Below are 26,468 nucleotides of genomic sequence, written 5' to 3' on the forward strand. Positions count from 1 at the left end.
CGCCTATGACTCATTAATCATATTCTTGCAATTTGTTAGTAGACCCAACCTGGGCAGCCTCCAGCTCAGGCCTACCCTACCATCCCTGTAAGTGGCATTGTAGCCCAATTGGCTTCAGCAGGAGAAGTAGCTCCCTAGTACTACATGTTGGCAAGATGAGTTATAATATGTATTCACTAAACAAGCATGTGTTAGGCATAATCTTTGTCAAGCACCCACATTCTAGTAGCAACAGCTCCCCTACTTATTTTTAATTTCAAATTCCCTATTCAGCTCTCAAACCTTGTGTCATCAAGCTCAGAGAAACTCCAACTTCCTAGAAACATGCTACTTCTCTTATGCATTTTCACCAATGATGCAATAAATATGTCAATAAGAATGAATGTACCTATGAAGTATTAATGTTTCCCATTGGTCTAAACTTGACACTGAAACTTAGCAATGTCTTGTTTATGATCTCACTTGATTTTGACACAAGGCTTATTATATGTTCAATACAGTTATGGATGTACAAATTATGGGGGCTTATGAAAAATCAATTTATACAAATTGACTCTACACAGTAGAAAATACTCTACATGAGCTATTTTGCAATGCATTTGCATGTACAAAGACATTTAAAGTTTTTTTCCCAACTCTACTTTTCAAGGCACTCAACCGTTGCACTCTGAGACAGCTAAGCTCCTGGCTTCCTAGGTCTACACAGGTATCATATTTGTAACCATTAATATGCAGACAGGGGATGATTAAATGCAGGCATGATAAAATGTGACACCCCATAATAAATGAGAATGAAAAAATGAATTTGTAACCATAAATCATGTATTAAAATTTATGTCACACGCTTACATTGATGAAGACAATGTAGAAATAAGAAAATATGAGATAGACCTATTTAAAAAATTATAATGAAAAACATTTAAATTTTATGATTATTTAAACTCTTCATCTCAGGTAGAAAATTTGACTTCTTGTCCCTGAAGGTACAATTTCTGAACTTAGTGGTTTAGAATAAGACATTGGACAGTTACCTGTTTCATTATAATGCAAATTTTTAACTTTAGCATTTTAAATATGAGTGTTCTTATGTATCCAAGACAATGAGTTACTACAATCTTTTCAGGAAAAGAAGAAATAAAAAGTCTCTTTTAAAAGACACAACATTTTTGAAGTTTAGTCCTACCGCATACTTTATCTAAAAGAATATGAAAACACTATATCTTGAGCAAAACCTCACAAAAATAAATTATATTAAATCTTTGAACAAAAAACACAAATTTCCAGAAATCCAAAACACAGCCACAAAGACCATTTAGAAAGCAACAATATCACAGGAACTAAGATAAAATAACAAGACTCATATTTCAATGAACAAGCCCAGATTTCAGCTATCAAATGAGTGTTGTTCCTGCAGACGTATCCCTTTGGGGAGGATATAGAATTATTCCCATGCTTTTGACACAATTTTGGCAATCAGTTACATACATAATATCTGGGTTGTGTTAAGAAACTGAATTTCAGATAAAAATGATTGCCTTGTGGTTTCAGGAAAATAGAGCAAATTATTTCTATCATTCACTAATACCTCACCACATATTCATTCTTTTCCACATTCTCTATATTCAAGGGCTGCCTTTTGCAGTAGAGTGACCTTGGAGTTCTTCAAACTTGCTTTTGTAACCTAGAGTGATTTTTTTTGAAGTCATATTTATTATTTAGTAAGTTCCTTTGTGTATATCTTACTAAAATATTCACAGGCTTAAAGATCATCTGCCTGTTTAGTAGTTGTCCACTAGCTTTAATATCCATATACTGGGGAACCAGTAGATGCTCAACAAATATCTGTTAAACACAAATTTCAAATAAATACCCTGCCTTTTGAAAGTCAAAATAATACGATGGAACACAAAGTCAGAAAGGAAATTCAGTCTGCTCTTACTAACTTGCCAGAGGTTTAGCATTTAGGGGACAGCAGCATGGGGTCTTTTGCTGCCTTTATTTTTGGTTCTAACTTGACATAGGGCTTGCCTCCTTCTCTCCATAGTTAGAGCCTATTCCACTTGCCACTGTCAACAACAGAATCCTTTTTCCTAAAATTTCCTCCTGATATCCTAGTGTCCAAGGAAAAACTGCACAGACTATGTGAAACATGCCAAGAAGACTTAGTTTAGGGACTGCTTTAGCAGGGGAGAAAGAGTAGAACTCAACTCCGTCAAAAAGAAGGACAGCCAGCTTTGAAAGGGCTGGGAGTGAGTGGGTTGGAGGAAAAGCCCTCAGAGATATCAAGGGGGGGGGTGATCACTGGTGAGGGTGAGTGATTTGCTGAGTTTGCAATTCGGATCACTTGGTTTAGAATGCTTTCCTTGGTAGTAAGTAGGCCACGTAGAGTCTGCAAGGGCTGGGGAGAGGAGCAGGGAGGTAAGTAAGAACTGCCTAGTTAGGAGTATCCCTGGGCCTGCATAGCTGGGGTGAGAGGGAGAGTTGAGGGAGTGAGAATATCAATATAATTCTCATGGGTGAAATCAATATTGACATTTGTTAGGGTCTGAAGTCATTTAGCCTTTTTCTTCTCTATCTCCTACATTTGTTGTTTTTCTCTGCAGACCCACAGATGCAAGATTAGTTTCACGGTAGAAGGATGAGAGGGAATTGGTATAGGGGTGCAGTAGGAGGGAGGCTGGCAGCTTTGTCAACAGAATGAAAAACAGTCTTGGTTACTAAATAAGGTGACTTAGAGTTTGAGTTGCCCAGAGAGAGTTGTGGTATAACACCCCGTAGAGCAAAGGGCCATGAACTGTATACCAGGCATCCAAACTTTTAGCAGATTTTTGCTCATTTTGCCAAAGGGATTTTAATTCCTGCTCCCCACCCCTCTTCTTCCAAAAATAGATTTCAGGTCTTCACAACCTGTTGGCTTCTGATCTCTCTACAATTCTATGGTTTTGCTTTATTTTTTCCCTACTTGTTTACTGGAAATTCAGTCACCTCTACTCTATTTTGCTAGTAAACTTAATTCCATACCCATCATCAGATCTGCCTATGCAAATCCAGAGGGTGAATAAGGAACTGTACTAAACAATGGTCATGTATTTTTTGGCATTATTTCTAAGTCACACACAAAATAAAACATGACAAAGACCTGTAAATTGCAGTATCTACTACTAATTCTCTGCAGGGAAAATAACCTGGAAGTAGCATTAAATATATATTTTTTATGATATAAAATGTGCCTCTCCACTTAGAATTCAGGAGTGATTAGAGTTAATTGAATGTTAAATAAATACTTTATGTTTGCTTAAAAAATAAATACACAATGCACTACTTTAATGAATGAAATAGCAAATAATAATAATAAAAGATTGAGAAAACTGAAAGACCTGAATTCAGATGTCATTCATGATATTTATTATGTGTGCAACCTTTAGAATAAATTCTGGCAACCATTTTTCTCATTTGTAAAGTGAAGTTAAAAATGTCTCTCACAAAGAGTAAGGATTAAAGAATGAGATTGCATTTAACACTGTTTTCTGTCTAACTATAGGTAATCAAAACACACAAAAATGCTTGTTGCCTTACCATGAAAAGTCTAAGGCTAACCATTCTATTTTAGATTTGATTTATATTTAGTGCTGATGATTTGAAACTCTGTGTGTGTGTCTAGCACAAAACGGTAGAAAATTTTAAGAATAGTTCAGAACCATGGGTTCATATTTTAGATTTCTGTGAGGGTGTGTGTTATCCCATATACATGGGGAAGGTTGTAGGGGAAAAAGAGGTATCTTTACTCTCCTGTGTTTATGCTTACAAAAATCATGATGTTAAAGCTGATATTAGTTGAGAAAAACAACATTATTTCAACTACTCTGGATGCTAGTTGACAATAAGTAGTCCCTTGAGGCAAGATTCTTCCCAGCAGTGTTTCTCACTCCAATATTTGTTCAAAACCAAGGAGTGATTTGTAAGATCTGTCCCTTCAGGAAAGAAAGTGATATTGATGCCATGTATCTAATGCAGAATCAGAAAAAGAAAAAAAAAAAAACACAAAAAAACTCAAACCATGATATGATGAACATATCACCGCTTTCCATTTTTCCTCTGAGTGAAAGATTCATTTTGTAGCATGAGACGTAATCCCCTGCGCAGTCTAGCTGAAATAAGATAGAAAAAAAAAAGTAGGTTTTCATGGAAAGAGCTCTGGGGTCTTGGTGATCATTTATTATTAGTTTCTCAGCATTTTGAGTTCTCCTAAGTGCAATCAAACAAGGAATGTCATTAAACATCTTGGCTGAACCCCATGTTAGACAGTGAAGGATCTGTGTCCAACAGCGTTTTCTGTGCATCTATTTTATATTGTGCCCCAAAAACACTTTGTTGTGGTTGTGCTTATTATTATTCCTGAGACACAGAAGAGAAATCAAGGGTCAGATAAGTTAAATGATTTTCCCATGGTCAAGTTCCTCATAAGCAGCAGACCTTATGCTCATAACTGTGCTGGTTTCTTTCAGGTTGCAAGGACCAGACAGAAGCAGTTACAGCTTATTTCAAGGATACAGGGGTCAAGTGAGGAAGTACAGAAAAGTGTTTGTCCAGGGAGCCTCATAGAGAGAATCATTTAAGATGCCACAGCAAGTTTGCATTACCTACAAGAGGCGATGTAGTGGGATGACTAAGAGCAGAGATTCTGGAGTAAGACTGTCTGGGTTCAAAGTTCAGCAATTCCATGTGTCCTCTCTGTAAATCTGAGGATATTAAACCAGTCTGTACTTTTACTTCTTACATGTTAAATTTTAATAATATAATGTTTGGCTCATAAGCATGCGATAAAAATTGTGTAACTTAATATGTATTCAGAACAGTGCCTAGCATATTTTAAGTTTCCAACAACTGTTAGCTATCATTAGTATTATTATTTGATTCTTCCTCATCACAACGTCTCATGGTTTTGGTTTATTTATAGATCCCACTATATTATGGCTTTTATTTACTCCTTCTTGCCACATAGGTCTCAGCTTCTCACTATGCCTCATATTCAAATTACTCAAGAAAGAATACATGATAGAATTGTTTAGTCACTACCCAATATAGACGACCCTTTAGGACAGACTACTTTCCTTTTGTAAAACTAATTTGGAGGTTCAGATACCAACACTGGTTGGCCAGGTTGCATCAGCATAGTCTTGTCTTGTGGAACAAATCATGGCAAACATAAGTGAAGCCAGATGCAGACTCTTTCCTTAATAGTTAGCGCAGGAACTTCAGGGACAATGGCTGACTAGAAAGACATGGGACTCTTCTCTCCCAGAAAAATAGAGGATGGGCAGAAACAGGCTGGAAAAGTATATTCTAAAGTTTAAGACACCAGGGGAAAGGTGGACACCACCCGAAAGAGAGAGGAACAAAGGAAAAGAAATGCAATGGCAAAACTGTGAGTTAAAAGCTGCAGCTGCAACTGTTGGCATCCTCCCCCACCCTATACACACTTTAAAATTCTCAGATTTTGGGACCGGTGACTATAGACAAAGAAGGCAACAGGGATCCACCTCCCCAGGAAAGTAGAAAGAAAGGGACACAGCCTAAGGCTGACTCAGCTTTTGACCCACAAATCTGGTCTGCCATGTTCTATGAGAACTTCCATGCCATGTGGGCCACACCATTGTTTGACTTGGGGGCTGGAAAGGGAATAAAGAGATCCAACCTTTTTAATCTCCCTCTCTACTGATTGGGACTGATTGCTGAGGACACAGAAGGGAGTGGAATTATTTTCTACCTGGGAAATGGGTGGGGCCTGCAAGCAAAAGTTGGAAAACTACCTCTAAGAAAATTTGAATTAGGAGACTCTTTCCTCCAGGCATGACCCAATATCACATTGCAGCAAATACACTCCAACCAGGCATTGAAATGAGAGGGCAGTCAAAGAGATCCATCTACTGGAAGACCAAGGAAGTACACCTGAGGAAATTAAAAGTAAGTATGTCAGAGAGGCTTGTTCAGGCCTTTAAAGTCTTCCTCCCAAGGCCCTTGGAAGCAGGTCTACAACCCATTACTGGGTCCAGGGCCCAGATATGAGCAACTAAAATTGACAATACTAAAGACTCAGAAGAGATTGAACCAAGAATCAAAGAAGAGGAGTAACACACAGCTTCCTGCAACTAAATCCCAATATAAGAGAGAGAAATTGAGTATCTGAGTAAACTTACCATCCTAATCAGATGCCTAGGCATCAGCAAAAAATTACAAGCCATACTAAGAAAATGGAAGACATGACCCAAGAATAGGAATATATCAGAGACCCAGGATTTGAGTTAACTAATAATGAGATTCACACAAATTTCCAAAATCAAATTAATAAGTTGAAAGACAGTATGGCTGGAGAGATAAAGGACATAAAGAAGACACTGAGTGAGCACAAAGATGAATTTGAAAATCTAAAGAGAAAAGTAACAGAGATCATGGATTGAAAGACATGATAGTTGAGATAAAAAAAAACACAATAGATACATACAATGGAAGACACAAAATGACAGAAGAAAGGGTAAGTGATGCAGAAGAAACAAAACAGTTTTTTTTTCATACTTTGTTTTTTTTTGGAAAATATACTTTGCTAAACATTTTTGAATACCCCAGCCTGGTCCATGTGTCTCAGGCAAACACAGATAGTGTAAATGGTTTATAGAGAAGAATTTGAAAAAAAGAGTTCAAAAAGTTAGTGGGACATATCAATTAAATAAAGTATACTGATTTAAAAAAAAAGACTTTAATAGACATTTGTCCAAAGAAGCAATATAAATGGCAAAAAAACACTTGAAAAAATGCTCAATATTGCTAGCAATTAGGGAGATGCAAATCCACTCTACAATGAGATATCATTTCAAACCTATTAAATCGTCACTTTTAAAAAGATAGAGAAGTGTTGGAGAGGACATGGAGAGATAGGAACACTTATCCACTGCTGATGCAAATGTAGAATGGTACATCCACTGTGGAGGACTGTTCGGCCATTCCTAAAGAAGTTGAATATAGCCTTGCCACATGACCCAGCAATTCCACCTCTGGGTATATACCCAGAAAAACTGAGAGCAGTGACATCAGCAGATATCTGCATACCAATGTTCATAGAGGCATTAGTCACAATTGCCTAAAAATGGAAACAACCCAGGTATTCATCAACCAATGAACAGATAAACAAACTGTGGTGTATTCACATGATGGAATATTATATAGCTGCAAGAAGATATGAAGTCATAAAACATTTGACAACATGGGTGAACCTGGAGGACATTATGTTGAGTGAAGCAAGCCAGGCACAAAAGGACAAAAACTGAATGATTGTGCTACTATGAACTATATATATTGTATAATATCATGGAATTATTGACTTCAATGTGGGTCACCAGAAAATAGAACAAGGTTAGAGAATGGAAAGCTGAGGGTTACCTTGAGCAGAATTGGTAAAATTGATATGACAGTGGTTTAAAGAGAAAGTTTAAGGTCATGCATATTACTAGAAGGAAAGCTAAAAAATGTAACATGGGACTGGAATCCATAGTAAAACTGCCTACGAAATATGAATATGGGTAAAATCGCATATATAAAACCATTTTTCTTTGAAACTGAACTATTATATGTTAATAATACAAGAAGTTAATATCAGAACAAAAAAAAAAACATTATGCTAAGTGAAAGAAACCAGACACAGTACTACATATTGCATGATTCTATTTCTATAAAATGTAACTATAAATCAATTTATAAAGGGGAAATTAGATTAGCAATTATGTAAGACTGGGGAAGGACAGAGCGATTGAGAGGTGATTGCTAAGGGGCATGGAGTCTTTCTTTTTGGAGTAATGAAATTGTTCTAAAATTCTTTGTGGTGATGAATGCACAACATTATGATTATACTAAAAGCCGTTGATTATATATTTCGGATAGATTGTATGGTATGTGAATATATCTCAATACAATTGCTTAAAAATAAATAAATAAATGGGCAAGAATAGCCAGAAATAGCAGCTATCTACAGCAGGGGAAGCATAGAGAGATTGAGAAGTGAAGAATTTTCTTGTTTGTCTGTTTTATGGGATAATATCAAATACTACTGATTGTACACTTTGGGTGAATTGTATGCTTTATTTATATGTGTCAATAAAAATTGACTTGCATAAAAAAGGTAGCTTGGGTTTTGATGCTAAACTCTAGTACATTTTGCATTTTGCCTCCTGTGCCCTTGCCCTGTAGAACACACTGCAATTGATATTCAGACATCACAGAGGAGGTAAATAGCCCTCTCATACTTTAAACTCAAGGTCAAATGGAAAATTAATAATATAAAGAGGAAAACATGTTAATCCAAGCAGAAACCACAATTTCAAAGCATGTATTGGGATACATATTTACAGATTTGTTATTTACATATTTACATATGTAAATAAAATAAATTGCATATTTACATCCTGTCTGGTGTTTTATTTGGAGCAAAGACAATAGTGATGTCGATATTATGTATCAAGTATGTTGATGGGTTAGCTTTCCTATAAAAGTGTGTATGTTTGTGATTACACAACAAAGAAGTGCCTGCCTAATTACTATTTGCAAGACGAGAAGGCACTCCTCAGTTCTCATGTTAACAGATTATAATCTCAATCAGGCCCATAAATTAACTCCTAGCCAACATTTATCTGCCTACCTCCTCACAGATGCCATGAGTATGCGGTTCTCATTGGTATTAGTCAGGGTTCTCTAGGAAACAGAACTGACAGATGAGATCTGTAAATATTATGAGACTTTATAAAATTGTTTTTGTACCTGTTGCGGTGCAGGAGTCCAAATTTCACAGGGCAGGCTGCAAGCCAGGAGCTCCAATGAGGGTCCTCAAAGAGTTCCCCAGGAGAAGCTGTCTGGCTGAAGTAAAGATGAAAATTCTCTCTTTTGACTGCTGAAATCATCACTTCTCCTTTTAAGACCTTCAACTGATTAGAAAAGACTTCTCTCATTGCTGAAGGTAGTCTCCCTAATTGACTGTAGATGTAAATAGCCATAGATGCAATCAACTTACTAATGATTCAAGTCCAAGAATTGTCCTCACAGGAACAATTAGGCCAGTGCTTGCTTAACCAAACAACCAGGCACTATTACCTGACCAATTGTCAAAACACATGATCCTAACCATCACATCAGTTTCATGCTTCTTTACCTATAGATTCCTGAGTATCTCTCAAGGTTTCATGGCAAATAATTGTGTATATACCCTACCTACTTTCCATGTCTATTTTCACTCTCTAGAAGCACTGATTTTTATTTTTTCTACTTATCTTTAAAGGAATTGAGTCAAATTGAATAGATTGAAAGAAAATACTTGTGATTTTAAACCATAACCAGTAGTAAAGCTCTATGATTCGATTAGGAGCATTTCAAAGTAAAGGTAAATTTTTCTTAAAGTAGCTTAAACAAAAAGTAATTTATCTTTTTGATTTAGGAAGAAGTCTGTTGGTAGAAGATTACTAACATTGGTTGAGTGGTTTATTGATGTACAGGCTGGCAGTTCTGATACTCTTTGTCTTTTCTCATGTTTATACCACATAGTCACAATATTATTGGTGTAGTTCATGTTCTAAGCTAAATTAACCACAGCAATGTGGTGATATTAGTCACATATTTTTTCCTGGTTTAGGAAAAGAAGATGACTTTCCAGAAATTCCAACTGACATCTACTTACAACTCATTGACTAGAGCTGTGTACCATGACCTCTCTCATATCTACACAATAAGCTGGGAGACATAAAATCTCATCTGTAGCTTAGTATGTGTCATTTTCCTAAGTAAAAAGGTTTCTGTCTTCAAGAAAGAAGAAAGTGCTTAGTGGATAGACAACTGGCAATGCCTATTAAATTATGATGGCAGAATTCTCTGTAAGAAGAATCACATTTTAGCAAAGGTTTACCACAAAATAAGTGGCCAAATTTACAGTAACATCTGTAAACTTGTCAGGACTTCAGTGAAGAAGTCCATTTATAATGACTGAATCATATAGTAAAAACTGTATTTAAAACATTAGGCTTTTCATAAATCTACAAAGGCGATAAAATTGTATAAAAATAAATGTGCATACACTAGTGAGTGATCTCTGGTTCTTTTTTAGGCTCAGAGGGAAAGGATGTTGTGATCCATTATTGTTGGAAACTATTGGTGAAGGAATGATGAAGGATAGATACATGTGCCATATTTATATATTTTAGGGATAGTCTTAAGTTACAAGGACTATTGGACTATTTGCAAAGTACTGATACACATTTATGGCAATTTTGACCATCTAAGTACCACCATGGAGAATATAATATAATACGGTACAATGCAACTTTCTTGCTCTGGATTGATTTCCATGGTTTGAAAAATACAGAACACTTTCTCCTCAAAGATTCAAGAGAGTTGCTCTATTTTTTTGCAGTGGTACTTATAGAAAAGTTGCTAGACTGCTAAGCAGATGAAATTTACCATGTGTAGCCCTGCAAATGGATTAAAAGAAAACATTTCCATACTCCAAAGAGAGGAGAAAAAGAAAAAATTAGTGTTGGAACTGGAGTAATAACATCTCTTAAATCCTTCTCCTCAAACTTTTGGCTTGAAATTTGGAAAGAGGATATCAAGTGTTTTTATCTTTGTTCTGCTGAGGCTTTATCTCCAAAACCCTATTCTCAGATATTGACGTTTGCAGCAGGTTCTGTCAATATTGCTGCAACAAATGCTTCCTCCAAGAATTTGCAGCCTTTTGCAGTGATGCTGGGGTGAGGGTGGGGGGTGGATTTAAAAACTGAGTCTTTTATACTGTTTCTATTTTCTTCAATTTGAGGGAGTTAACGTTTATTCAGCATTGGTGGTGTACCAGGCACTGTGCTAGGCATTATATAAGATCTCACAGCTATTAAGTCCTATAGATGGGATTTGAGTTTAGAACTCACTGAATCCAAAGTATATACTCTTGTAATTAACATGGGATTTCAAAGCTACACTGTACACACACACAAATGCACACATACTAATTTAACTATTTATAATAAGGTCTCACCAAATCTTATTTTTAAACTCCTTGATTTATACATAATTTTTTTGTTTTGTTTTTTAAAAGGTACCAGGATTTGAGCCCAGAACCTCATACATATGACACAGGCCCTCAACTACTGAGCTACACTTGCTCTGCCCAACATAGTTTTTATATACCAAATTCCTAATTTCATGTTCAATGAATGATTTGTTTCTACTGCATTCCAATGTATAATGTGAGAGAATCTGCATTCTATATGGTTACACTAGGAAGTTCAATTTATTAAAAATTTATGTTACTTCATACTTATGAAGTGTGCATATAAAGTATTTGATATCAATAAATAGTTTTAAAAGGTATCCACTTTCCAAATTTATTTACATATTAAAAATAAGAATGTAACACATCACACAAAAATAATAATTTCAGAGTAAGAAATAGAAATTTCATATCAGTAATAACATATGTCGAGAAAATGATATTGTGGCATTCTTTAAATAACAGTTTATGAAGCATAACCAAATCTGTAAAGGTAAGGGAACACTGTTGAGTTATTTTTGTCACATACATCTATGAATATCTTCAGTAAGACTGATATAAATGTGTCAATTTATCTATTTTGAATTGACATGCCACCTACTGACTTGGAGAACTTAAGACGGTTTTGCAGTGATAACAATGAATCTGGGTATACTAATTGTGCTTAGCTTGTACTTTAAATCAGCACATTTCAATTTTTTGACCATGTTTGAGTTTCTTAGGCTGCCCCAGCAAATACCATGAAATGGGTGGTTAAGCAATGGGAATTTATTTGCTCATGGTTTGAGGCTGGGAAAAAGCCCAAATCAGGGGGTCATAAGGCAATGTTTTCTTCTCAAAGACTGTGGTGTTCTGGGGCTGGCTGCTGCTCTTTGTTCCTTAGCTTGCCAGGTAGCAAGGCACAGGAAGGCCTCTCCAGGCCTCCGAGTTTTCTTCTGGGTTCGGCCAATTATCAGCTTCTTGCTTCTGTGACTTTCTTTCCCTCTGTCTGAATTTCATTCCGCTTATAAAGGAGCCAAATAATAGTATTATGAGCCACCCTGATTGTGCTGGGCCAAGCCTTGGCTGAAGTAACTTCATCAAAAGGTCCTACATTGGTGGGTTCACACACACAGGGATGGATTAAATTTAAGAACATGAATTTTTGGGGTACAGCTTCTAACCACCACAAATCACATCCTACTGTTAGAAAAAGATTTTATGCCCAAACCCAATGTGCATGCACATAAACACACACTCATGTACAAACACATACAACTGAAACAATGGCCATAAATTAATAATGATTACTATGTGATACACCTTTTTTCTCATCTCTTCTACATGTTTCACTTCACTTCTCTTTCCTTTTCTTTTTAAGTCTCTTCTTCATTTACTAAGAATGCTGGCCCCAAACCGTGAAATTAAGTTCATAGTCCAATGATCTGAGGTTGGTAAACTTTTTCTTAAAGGGAGAAGCAGTAAACATTATAGATTTTGTGGACCATATGGTTTTTATCACAACTAATTAAGTCTGTCATTGTGGTGTGAAACCAGCTGTAAATAATACACAAATAACTTGGAATGATTTTATTCTGATAAAACTTTATTTACAAAAACAGATGGTTGCCTATATTTGGTCTACAAACTGTTGTTTGCCCACTATGAGAGAAAAATGACTAAAGGATCATAATGCCCTGCTTGAAAATACTGCTCTAAAATAGCTATACTCAAACATTTCTTTTCTCAGGACATGTTTATATACTTTGAATTATTGAAGCCCAAAATAGCTTTGCTTATGTGGATTATATCCATCAACATATACAATAATAGAAAGCAAAACTAATAAATTTTAAAACTATGTATTCATTCATTTAAAATTGGTAATTTTATTACATGTTAATTTAAATAACACATATTTATGAATAATTATTTCTCAAAAAAGAAATAATTAATGATGGGTGATATTCTTTTAAATTACAGCAAATTTAGTCTGGTTTAGGACTTCAATTTTCATTTCTACTTTTGCATTCAATCTGGTGCAATACATTGCTTTAGTTGAGGATAAGGAGGAAAATCCAGCCTCATATAGATATGTATTGAAAAGGGGAACTGTATTTTAATAGCCTTATCAGATAATTGTGGATACTATTTTTGATACTATACCAAAACTTGACAAATAGTAGTTTCTTAAAGGTTAGTTGTAAGATAGAATCTGAAAACATATAAATGAAATTTTCATCCCCTATTAAATTAAAATCAATTAGTCTATTTTTCATTCTGAATGAATTTTTAGCATGGCAAGATTTTGCATCAGATATTCATCATTTGGAAGGAATGAATTATTGAGCTAAGCAGATCTTCAAAATCTTGACACATTTCATAATGGAATAATTTTTCAAAAATCACGTATTTAAATATCATTAATGATTCTTTTAGGAAAGTCTTTAAATATTGGGAATCTGTCAAACCCATAGTGGTAGATGAAAGTTTTCTAAAATCTAATGTTTGCTTGAAATTTGAATTTTACCTTTGGCAATATATACTGCCAGTTTCCTTGAAGTGAAAAGGTCTGTCTAATACCCAAGACTGTATAACTGTAATTTATTTGTTAGTCAATGTTTCAACTAAAAATGTTATTCCACCATGCTTTTGAGAGATAGATATTTAGCACTGACATTTTATGTTTAAGGAAAACTGACAATATGCTTGGTGTCCACCATTAAACATAGTTTTGGAGTCCTTCTCTACCATCCAGCTATAGACCTTAATCATATAAACATGTCTTTAAAGGAGTTGGCTTTACCTAGCTTTTGTTTAAGAAAAAATGCTGAAAGAAAAAGAAAAAAGAAAATTTATTCCATGGATCTTCTGGTGAAAAGAATGTCACACCATACCTTTTTAGTTAAACATGTTGATTAGCACTAAAATTTGGTTTTGGGAAGTGACAAAAAAAAATGGTGTTCCATGGTAAAATCATTTGGTTAAGCTCACAACTCATGTTATCACTCAAGAGCTTTTCCTTGGGGCAGTCATCATGCAGCAGAATTGCTTTATTGTCACACTGGATATAAAAAAAGACCTATATCTTGAATAACATTCTTAAATGAAACTGATTTTGTAAACTATAGGTGCTTAGCAGGGAAGAATACAATGACCAATAATTAGTTGGATGCTGCTGCCTTGGTTTGTGCTAAGGCACAGGAGTTTTACCCAATACTGCTTTTGTACCATCAGGGCAAGTGTCAAAACAAGAGAAAAGGAGAATAATGTCTTAACATTATTGTGACTGTAATTTTGAACTTGCATACCCCTAATAATAGTCAGGGACTCCCAAGGGTCTATGTACCTTACTTTGCAAACAATTGCTATAAATAATCCTTCACTTATTAGCTAGAATTCCACTTAACTTGCAAAAGAGCAGCTTAATTGGAAATTTAATTGGAAACTGTCTGAGTAATTTCATGTTTCTGAACTTCACTATTTGTCAAGATCTTTCATAGTATTTCATTTCAATATCTTTCATTTCACGGAATACCTCACTTGCCTTAAGACTTTGCACTTCTGTTTGCAATGCTGTTCTCTGACCTACCACTAATCCTACTTGTCCACTCATCCGTACTCACACATATATACATACACATTTCACACATATATACATACACATTTCACATGCCTTGCTTCCTATCATTTTTTTAAGTCTACTCTTTATCCTTTAAGTCCCTTCATTACATATCTCCTCCTCAAAGAGGCCTTCTATGATAATCTTATGCCCCTTTTGTAATTTTCATTGCCTAGCATGGTAGGTAGGAAGCATAAAAACAAGTGGGCTGAAAAATTTTAATAATTAAATGTAAGGAATTTGATAAAGTCAGTTGTCATTTTGCACCCAGGTGAAGGATTCCAAGATTAAGTACATTATCCTCTGATTAAAGCTGTTTTCATTTATTTGTAGATGGACAGATATATAATAGAGATACATACATTATACATCCTTATGTATGATGTACAGGCATACATATTAATTCCTACTGGCTGTCACAGAGTAAGCATTCAGTACAAACTTGTTGAATGTATGCATGAGGAAGTAAGTTAAGCATATTTAAATATACTCAGGTTATTATTCATCCAGAATCATCAAACATGATTACTGAACATTCTCAGGTGTTCCTTGACCTGCCTTATAGAATCATATTATTCTTAATATATATTTACCTTTAAAATAATTGGATAGGACCCTATCATATTGTATAGAATATAGACTTCCTTGAAATAGAGAATTAACTCCTAGTTAGCAAAATTTTTTATCTCAGTCTCTCTTTCTTGGAATGTGTGTGAGCAGCAAGAAGTATGAGGAAGTATGGATTGTTATAGTCAAAAGGGAAAATGAATTTGGTGGCTAAAATGCAGGAATTATCAGATCTAGGAAAATGAATGATGAAATTAACAAGGACAATTACAGAGTATATAAAGGTGGAGATAGCTATAGAGATTATATAATCTAAGTTCTGAACTTTACAGTGGGGAATACTGAAGCTCAAGAAAAAGAAAGTCCTTTGGAAAGAGTTAGAATCAATTTTATTGATATTCACTCAGGGCTAGTGCTTATTATTTATAATTTCTGCTGCATTCAGCACGCTAGATGCATTAATATGCTAATTTTATAGTTTTAAAACTACATTTTAAAATATAGTGATTTTTTTTCTTAAGTCTTAAGTATCAGTCACCTGGCAGGAAGCTGCAATATAGCAGGTAAAGTCATCTCCTGTCCATTCCCTAACCTCCCTATAAGATGACTGCAGCAAAAAGATTTCCCTTCACACAAGCCTGGCACAAGACATAAAGCTGCCATGTGTCCTCTATTCTTCCAGGCAAAAAAGAAACCAGAGAAACAGATTCGGATGAGATTTAGGGCACAAGGTGATTGGTACTTGAAGTCTAAGTTCTTGTGACAGTTATCCTTTTGCTCTTGGGGATTTCCTGCCACTAAAATAAAATGGAGGTATTTTGTTACAAAGCAACCGGGAAGATGAAAAAGTAAGAGTAATTTCCAAGAATCTTGGCTAAAGCTAGAAACCTTTGATATATGCCAATCTTCATTTTTTCATATAAGTAAACTAAGGTCTCTGAATTTTTCAGCAGATACAGAAAAGAACTTTTCATTTTCAGAAGAGTGTTCTTTTCACATCCCTTTGGACTCCATCATTTCTCAAAGCATGATCAAAGACCCTGATAGTCTTCTGCTGAACTATTGTATTCCTCAAATTCTTACCTACTTTGAAAATCTCTAAGTGTCTCTGTTAGCCAGAAGAGGCAGATACCTACATTTTTGTGGAGTAAATTTTGTTTAAATAAAATTTTTATTCTTTCTCAAATTGAAATAAAAAAATACATTAAAATATTTAAATAGAAATGCCCAATTTCCTGCTCTCTTATTTCCTTAGATCCTGATTGTATGTGTTATGCTACTTAGTTACAAAGAGATACCTTAGTACAAATAAGTAAAATACTATAGCCTCTTTGTGATATTTATTTTTTCTTTCTAAGACTACTCCTTCTATTTGTATGCCTCTCTCTCCCTGCCCCCACCCTCTCTCCTTCCATCCCTCAGTTCAATTCTTTTTCTCTGTCCCCTTTTTGTTTTGCTTCATTGTAACACTGTGGATACCCTGACCTCCACTCCCCCAAAAAAGAGAAAAAAAGTCACAAATTTCAAATCCTGCCTCTTGACCTCCATATAAACTCCAAACGAAGATAAATTTTCATTTGTCTCTTCTTAGAAAGAAATATGCAAAAAAAAATCCTCAGATATAAGAAATACAGTGCCAGAATTAGATGTCCCAGTTTGACAGGGGAAGTCGCCCTCCTTTAAATTTAATTTAGTTTGGTTTCTGTGCCTTGTAGGATCACTTCTCTCTATTCTTTGCTATTTATAGCATTCTTTCCTCCTTGTGTGATAAGTGCACTTTCTAAAAATTGTGGGAATTGAAATTGCCCCCCCATAAGTACCTATAAATAACCATAGGACTAATGTATAGAAGATATTTAATTTTTAATGACCTCTCTGCTTTCACTGAGAATTTGAGACTATTAACCATGTATCTGCATCACATTTGCCCTGTAGCCATGAAAAAGTCAAGAAGGCAGTTTAGATTAGATTTTCCTCAAGTTTTAGGGGGAAATGATCTCTTTAGCTTCATCTCCTTTATGGAGAGGATTTATTAATTTAACAAATATTTACTTAATAAGAGCCAAACACTCTTTTAGGAGTTCAGCTAACAAAGTAAAAAAAAATGGCATAACCCCCGGCCTGCATGGCAGATATTTCCTAGTGACGAGAGTCAGAGAACAGACAAGAAATAAATAAGGCAATTTTACATAGTGATAAATGCTATAAAATGAAGTCAAACAAGATGATTTGATAGTGACTTGTGTGGAAATCATTTTAAATAACATGGAAAGAAGAAAGGCTCTCTGAAATTTCTATTTAGAGTGTAGAAAGAGTCAAGGGGACATTTTAATTACTTTTAGGCCTGGCCCTTAGGGTGTAAATGCAAAAGATCTCTTTGTGATCCAGTTCAGTTACCAAATGTGGGGAGTCACAATGGATCAAATAATTTGGCTAGTAGTAAGCAGTACTTTGTTTTTCCCTCTCTTGGGGCATGTCTGTGAATTATTCTTGCAACTGTGCTATTGATGTGGGCTATGGGTGGAAGGCTCTTTGTCTCTTCAGAGATAACTAAGTTGTTTGACTTGTGGGTGTGGAACGGTAAGAGGCTGCAGTCCTGCCCTTAGGGACAGTGGCAGCGGCTCCAGTCCCAGGAAATGTTTAACAATGCAAGGGCTATAAACTTTAAGTATTTAGGGGAAATGCAAAAACCAAATACGCTAAAGGCTTATCTAGAATGTCTGGAGTCCATGCTAAAAGCTTACCTAAGATGTGGAAGATATATGCTAATTGAAGCCTATTGAGAACTGAAACAAAGGGACCATTTGGCCTTTCCTCTCTGTATAAAAGACGTTTGAAAATCTTGTTCAGGGCCCGGGATTCAAACAGAAGTTCCCGCCTCCGGCCGGCCGTCAATAAACCATTTTTCCTTCTCAAAATCATTCCTGAGTCCTGGCCTCTCTATACTCAAATAATTGAACTTCTCTTAAATTCCACAACACTATTACAATATAAAACTAATTGAGGATTTTGAAAGGATTGGTATTCCAGCCAAATATATGTACAATTCACACTACAATATTCTAAGTTTTCTATGACATGAACATTCATGCCCACTTGTTAGTGCTAGAACTGTTGTGTAGGTGTGGGAGTATTGTCCATGGTGCTAATGAGATTCAGAGGTTACAGAAATTAAGGGAACAGGGTAGGCTGGAAGTATATATCTCCCTGTATAATATATATGTAATATAAATTAAATGAATTTATAATATATAGTATGTAAGTGAATATATAATATAGAGGCTATAAAGGTATATGTTTTATATATATTCTCCTTTTCAGAAAAGACTGTGTGGCAGCAGGAAAGCCTAGTTCATGGTTGAAGAGGCACCAAGAACATGGGAGAAAAGACATTCTGAATTCCAATCTTGAAAGGTAGGTTGGTATATCCTTCCCAATCCACCTTCAGAGTTTCACCAGAAGCAGAAGACATTGAGGTGGAAGAATTAATCATGAATAGAGAAGGTCTGTGGTTTCCTTTTTATGAGATGCCTGCATTAAGGTCTAGAATGTTATGTAGGAAAGCTGAAAGGAACCCATTTTGCCTGGACAAATGTATCTGTGAAAGGGCGTTTGTAACAAATTGTCAAGGAAACGTCAAAAGGACCCGTGGCTTCTATCTTCTGATTATAAAAGAGAAGGGGATGAGATCATATGGCCTCACCCTCTTTGTTCCTTGCTGAATTCATTCTATCTCTTTTGCAATATTGCCGGCTAGTCAATGTGTGTAACATTTGGATTAAAATTGTTCCTTCGTTATTGGCTCGTGGATGGCCCATGTCACCAAGGGGCTTCTAGACTAGACATCTCTAAATGCTGCTGCTCCACTCTGGTGAGATATTAATTCTCACCATACCTGTTTAAGTACTTTGGGACCTCCCCAAATCAGTCTATCAATATGAGCCCTGTGTATCAAGGAATTGGATTGCTGAAAAAGGACAGATCCTTCAGCAAGCAAACAATTATGTAATATACTGAAATGGAGCTTTGGGGTAGCGAAATTTCCCAAAAGCTATCAGATCAGTACCAATAAACTGAGCTGTTTAGGCTGGATGGTGTGCTGAATTAGATGATCTATTCCCTGTCCTCCCACCATGCCTGCCCCATTAGCTGTGGACATGAAAGAATAGGGAGCCCTTATATTCTTTTATTGTTTTCCATTTATTCCAGTTTGTCATTATGCATTGAATTTCATTTGTTAGAAAAGAAAAGGAAAAAAAAAAGCACCTTAAATGTAAACAAGATTTACAGAGACTACCTCAGGCTTGTGGAATTATTGGTAGTTTTCAATTTATAATATCTGCTTTCTAAAATGTTTAAAATTTTTAAAAAGCATTACTCAATAATCAAGAGTAAAATGAATATATTTTTTCAAAATTCAAAAATTTTCACAGTTTATAAAAAACTTAATTGGTATTTGAGTAAAGTTGTCATTGTTGCCTCATCTTTCACTCCCAACATTTACAGAAACAATTGGTTTTCAGTCATTAACAGAGATGGTATCTCAAACTATTGTGGGGATTTTCTTAAATTATGTTGTGTCTCGGTATATGTCTTTTAGCCAAATGATTTTTTGTTTATTTTTGAGGGGCATTATTCACCATCCCAATGATATTTGAAAGAATTGTGTTTGGAAGTATAGGATACATTAAGATCAGGATAGCTAGTGGTTGCCAAGGGACCTCAAAATGGCTGTGCGTTTATGCACTGTCCATTGTTTAGAAATTTGCTTTGTAGACCCATCACTCTCCATTTTCCTTATTAACCATGTGATTTTTAAGGAACTTCTTTATCTCACTCTGCCTCAAATGTGCCATTTAAAATGGGAAAATATTTGTAGAACATATAGCAATGTATTAATACACTATCATACTTTTACATACATACGTATGTATGTGTACACATACACAAAATGGTTTTAAAAGGCATACCACTCCCAACCAAAATAAGTATGAAAATTATGTATATGAAATTTCCAAAAAGGAAGGACAAAGATCAATAAAATGAAAGGTAGTTCAACTTCCCTGTTGTCAGAGATTTATACACCAAAAATGTTCCCCTTCTTTGCCAAAATGGTAGGTAGATAAGTCAGAAATTTGTTGTAACAATTAGATTATTTCTTTTACTTGATAGGCTTAGAATACTGCCTAAAATATGAAAGTAGTTTTATAAGTGGTTTATGCCTTGCAAAGGCCTTTGGAAAAAGAAGATACATGCTTCAACTAGTATTTATTGGGCCCAGGGATTGAGATTTGACTCCAGAAAGAAGAACAGTTTGTTGGGGAGGAGAACATGTGCCATAGTCTGATTTTTATTACAAAGCTCCAGGGGTCTAATCAGGCTCTACAGCCAAGGAGGAAGTCTGGTATTATGCAATGGTTAATCAAAGTGTAAGTTCATTTTTTAGCACTTTGTCCTCTTCTTTCTTTCCCCTCCTTTCTCTTCCTCTTCAACTTTCCTCTTTCCTCCCTTCCTATTATCATCATCAATACATTCTCATCCTTGTTTACATTAACTAAATACTTGGTTCTTGGACCTGTACCTCATTAGACAGGTTTATATACTTTACATAGCTCAGCTATCAATCTTCAGAACCACCTTGCAAGGAATATAATATCTTAATTTGGGTAATAATGAAATTATAGTCTAGAGTGTTTAACCAGGTTTCTTGAGGTCACCCAGTAAAAAACATAGTAAAGGCATGGTTAAGGTTTGTATACTTTTCCTGATACCAAAGCAAATTATTTTAGGTTGGAAAGAAAAATGTGGCTTAGCTCAGGAATTCCCACATACCTAGAAAATGTCAGTGTGGACTCATTCCAGAATCACCTGTAGATGAGGAAGGGCATTTTATTATACAGCAGGCTTACAACATGATGTAGCCTCTTCTTACACAGTATGTGGTGGTGGCAGGGAGTATGTGCAGGGGGGTGGGGTTGGCTAAGCCCTCCGGAGGTTGTAGACTTAATTTCTGGGAGAAGGTGTTTCCCCGAATCTTTTTATTCTTCCTTAGGCATATGTAAACTAACTCTTCAAACCTGTAAGTGAGCTGAGTAAATACTGACAACGTTGCAAGGAGTTGCAATCAGAAAGCAAAGAAAAGGCGAAAATGTCAATCCCTTACATATGAAAAATAAATTTTAAAAAATCTTTTAAGACATTCTAAAATGTTGCCATATTAGCAGCTCTAAAAACTGTGGAGTAGCATTAACCTATGCATGCGGAACTTATGGCATATTTCCTGTGGCATCTTCCTGCTATTCAACGGCAGGAAGAAAAGGGGGAAAACAGCTCACTTACAAATCTGCAATGGGAATTATTTTTAACTTAAAAAGTATGCTATTGATAAAATTCTAAATTTTCTTTCATTCTTATGCACCCTCACACACACCCTCTGTTCTAGTCACCGATTATTTATCATTCCTGAAACATAGAAGGTTCTTTGATATCCTCTGAAGTTAAACACGTTGTTTTCTCTAACTGGTATAAACTTCAAACAATTTTTCTTACTACTTACCTTTAAGAGGAAGATGAAGTGTTACATCCTCTGTGTAGTCTTTCCAGTGGTCTTCAGGGCATTAGACCTTCCCATGCACTTTGTTTCTACCTCTGTTAAACATGTATCTTTTCATATTTATACCAGGTGTATTTCAATAAATAGTGCTTATTAATCTAAGTTCCCTGAAGCTAAGGATTGTATATCCTGCATTTATCTTTGGGCTTTAACGTTGTTAAAAGTTTGCAGTGATTACTAGGTAATAAGGCTGTGGCTCCATTCTGATAGAATGAGCAAGTTACCTAAGTGTGGAAGACAGCGTATCTCCCCCCAGGAATGAGCCATATCACCGTTGGAATGGAGCAGATAAGGACCCTCATCCCTTCTGGGCCATCAAACCTTCCTGCATTCCAAGAAAACCCTACCTCCTAGTTCATCACTCCCAAGCCATACCCAAGAAGAATTCACTTAAACAGCCCTTTATTGACCGAAGGCTGTACTCTGGACCCTAACCCCCTCCCCATGAATTAACTTTTCCCACCTACTGATGTACTGTATAAATTCACATCTGCACCTTCCACGAGTGGGCTGAAGTCTCTCTTCAGATCCCCACTATGCTGGTGGGGGGCTGAAGTCTAATCTTCAGACCCCCTCAATTGGGAGAGCTTCTCAATAAATTCCCTGCCTGTGGTCATATCAGTCTCCATATCTCAGTGAGCACCATTTTTCTCCAACAAACGTATAGTATGACCTTAGTATAGAGATAGATAGATAGATAGATAGATAGATAGATAGATAGATAGATAGATAGATAGACGATAGATAGATAGATAGAAATACTATTGAATGAATTTCAACTCCTTTGCTGGGCTCACCTTGCTATCTATTTAAGAGACAATTGTTTGGTGTTTTTTTTTTACCAGATTTTCACTGTGCGGGAACATCCTCTATAAAAAGCATAAGGATCCCCAAGTTAAAAAAAAAAAAAAAAAAGAAGGAAAAATAAGTGATTCCAGTGTGCTTGTCATCTCAGAAAAAGTGGACCATGAACCATACATGAGGTATAATAAATCCACCCCAATTTCTACCTTATTTTTCTGTGCATAGCTGTGGATTCCAATCCTAGCTCTGCTTTTACTAGCTGTGATAATTTGGTTGACTTACCTGACTGTTCTGACATGCAATATCTTCATCTATAAATTGGGTTGATGTTACTTGCCTTATAGGGGTTTAGAGTGGTTTAGTGGGTGCTTGATAGATGGCAGGAGCAGAATACATTGTAGCTAATACTTTGATTGCCCCATTTAAGCCTTGGTTTCACCAGTGAGTCTTGGAATTGGACATCAGCTGATGAGACCACTGAATTGTGTACCTGGAGAACTGCTGCATGTGGTGCAGCTAATCAAAGCAGCACAGTGGTGCAGACTTAAAAAGCACTGGATTAGGCTTCAGAAGGTTAGTTGCCTCATTTTATGAGAAGCTATAACAAGATATATTGGGGAAAGGTCTTGCACAGGGTTTAGTTGATCAATATAATTGAACATATAGGTTTTGGTCCACTCTTCCCCAAAATCATATTTGTGATCTTTGAGTAAACCATCTCTCTTGATTTTTTCTTTACTTGTTAGGTGAAAATAACAATATCTACCTCCCAGAAATTTTGTGATTATGAAATATGGTTATTAATAGTGATGTACATTGAATGCTCTGCGTCCACCACAAGCAGACTGGGATAAGTGTGTGCATGAAAATCTCATTTAATATTACAATTCTATAAGCTAGATACTACTTCCTATTTACAAATGAGAAAAATAAAACTTAGAGGGATATAAGTATCATGTCCAAGGCAATACAACTAGTTTACCTGCATTTGAAGCTCATTTTTGTGCTTCTAGTATTGTTTCCCTTTAAATATTTTTTTAAAGATTTATTTTATTTCTCTCCCCTTCCCCCCCGCCCCAGTTGTCTGTTCTCTGTGTCTATTTTGCTGCGTGTTCTTCTTTTGTCTGCTTCTGTTGTTGTCAGAGGCACAGGAATCTGTGTTTCTTTTTGTTGCATCATCTTGTGTCAGCTCTCTCTGTGTGCAGTGCCATTCTTCGGCAGGCTGCACTTTCTTTCGCACTGGGTGGCTCTCTTTACAGTGCGCACTTCTTGCGCATGGGGCTCCCCTATGCGGGGGACATCCCTACATGGCAGGGCACTCCTTGCACATCAGCACTGCTCATGGACCACCAGCTCCACACAGGTCAAGAAGACCTGGGGTTTGAACCGCGGACCTCCCTCCCTAAACACTGGGCCAAGTCCGCTTCCCAGTTTCCCTTTACGTTTAATTCAATTACCAAATATTTATTCTGGGCTTACTAAGTGCAAGATATGGAGGTGAATGGAGAGATGCAAAGCACTTGCTGTCATGAAAGTTGCATTCTAACAGAAATGAGAGGGAAAAGAAAAATAATGTAGTTCCAGTTAGTGATAATAAATCTAAAAAAAAAAAAGCAGGCTGATATGATGACACAACAGGGGAGGAGCAGCCTCTTTATATATTGTGCTCAAGCAAGACCTTTCAGAGGAGATAATATTTAAAATGAGACCTAAATAATAAGAGGACTGTATATTTTAAAGGGAATCAAGATCATCTGGGATCTAGCTCAGAAAATGTGTGCTGTGTGAAAGCAGGAATCAATCACTCAATCAATCAGTCTGCCAATCAGTCAGCCTAACACTAGACTCAGCCCTTCTACTAATTGGCTGTTCAACACAACCAGTGTACCTCAGTCTTGGCTGCATAGGAGAATTGTAAAAACACTGATGTCCCCAGAGATTCTGATTTAACTGGTCTGGGGGTGGGGGTGGGTAGCTTAGGGCTTAAAAACTTCTCAGGTGATTCTAATAATCAGCCATGATTAAGAATTGTTGATATAAGGAAAGGCATTTCTTATCTTGTTGAGCTTCATTTTCTTCATCTGAAAAATGACGACAAAAATGTAGAGTCTCTAGTACAAACTGGAACCTTTCTTACTCAAACTCTCGGCGTTGAAACAGCATGACTAGATAGAAACTCAGAGTTGTGTATCCTGCCCCAGACCTACTATCAGAATCTATATTTTGACAAAATCTCCAGGTGATTCCTAAGCACACTTAAGTTTGAGACATGCTGGAGCAGATTTTTCCACAAATTAAATTTCACAGACAACCAGTGGAAGTAAAGGGTGGGGTCCTAAACAATCATCATAAAAGTAAAGACAGGCATGGAAAACATTATGATCAGCTGGGAATCCTCCCATGTGAAAGCCAGAATGGTTTCCACAGAATGCTTTGAGAATCAGATAAATCGTTTTTGGGTTTCAGAATTTATTCTAAAATGTATTCCAAAAAAGCTTGGTATAGATTTTTTCTGTCCATACTCCAATACACTGCTTTGAACTTTAACCAAAACTTTTCCAATGTAAAGAATAAATTATGAATAAGGTCATAAATCTCATTAAAATGTAATATTCAGCAAAGGTGCTTGGTGTTTATACTATGGAAAATTGGATTTCACTGTAAGTGCAGCCCCATGTATAATATTGCAAGTTAATTACAGGGGCTAGTTTTTCAACATGCAATGATAGCTGAAAGAGGTTCAGCCTCTGAGCTACCATCAGAATGTAAGTGTTCTTCAGAGACCCAATTTAATAACCGTTCACCTATTCAAGTTCACAAGATTAAACATTTCCTGAGTAAACAGTAATTTACATCTTTTTGGAACAGACAACATTAACAGATTAATGAAGTCTTTGTACACACACATACATACACACTCATCTAATAGCAACATTTCTTCTTATAATATATGTTGTTGGTCTCAGTTTTAAAATTCTTTCATATCGTGCTTGGCCATTGATTTAAAGTGTTGGAAAAATTGCTGTTATTTCAGGACTCAGGTAGTCCCTTAAGGTGTTTATACATGTTTGACTTGCCAATGGCTATTCGATCCATTTTATTAGACTTGATGACATAATCACAATGATTTTATTGTTTGCATAAAGTACGATCAAAATGAAAAGGGCCAGGTACAAGGATCCATTGTGCTTCTTTTTTCTGCTTCCGAAGAGAACTGAACAATGATTTCCTCTTACAAAACAGCACTGTAATACCACCAACACACAGAGGCACACACATGGATGACATACACACAACACAACACCTGCCTGCATGCATATGCGTTCTTTCTTCAGTGAGAATCACCTAAGTGACAGAGCGCTGTACCTGTGTTTTGTTTCCTCAGATAAATAAATTTTTGGCTTCTGTTAAATCAATATACTAAGGGATAATTTAATGAAAAGAAGGCACAAATTACATTTTCTTGTTTCTCTGAAAGAAATTAATTCACAGGATACTTTATCTTGTTTAAAAGTTGTCTTAACCTAGGAGATATCACTGGATAATCTTTAATGTAGAAAAATAAACTCAGCACAGTGCAGATATACATTTAAATAGCACTGATAAATCAAATTTAAACATCGATACTTGTTAGCATTCCTTTAAATGTGCTCTCCTTCCAGCTAATGAAAGCCGAGGAGAGACGCAGAATGCCCCATCATTATTGATTACCATGTGGTCTAATTTCCCTCCTGAGATTGCACTTTGGCCAAAACTTTCACATTCATATTTTCTAACTAAAGAAAGTAATAATTATAAATTAATGA

The sequence above is a fragment of the Dasypus novemcinctus genome, chromosome 18 (assembly GCF_030445035.2).
Source record: "Dasypus novemcinctus isolate mDasNov1 chromosome 18, mDasNov1.1.hap2, whole genome shotgun sequence".
NCBI lineage: Eukaryota > Metazoa > Chordata > Mammalia > Cingulata > Dasypodidae > Dasypus > Dasypus novemcinctus.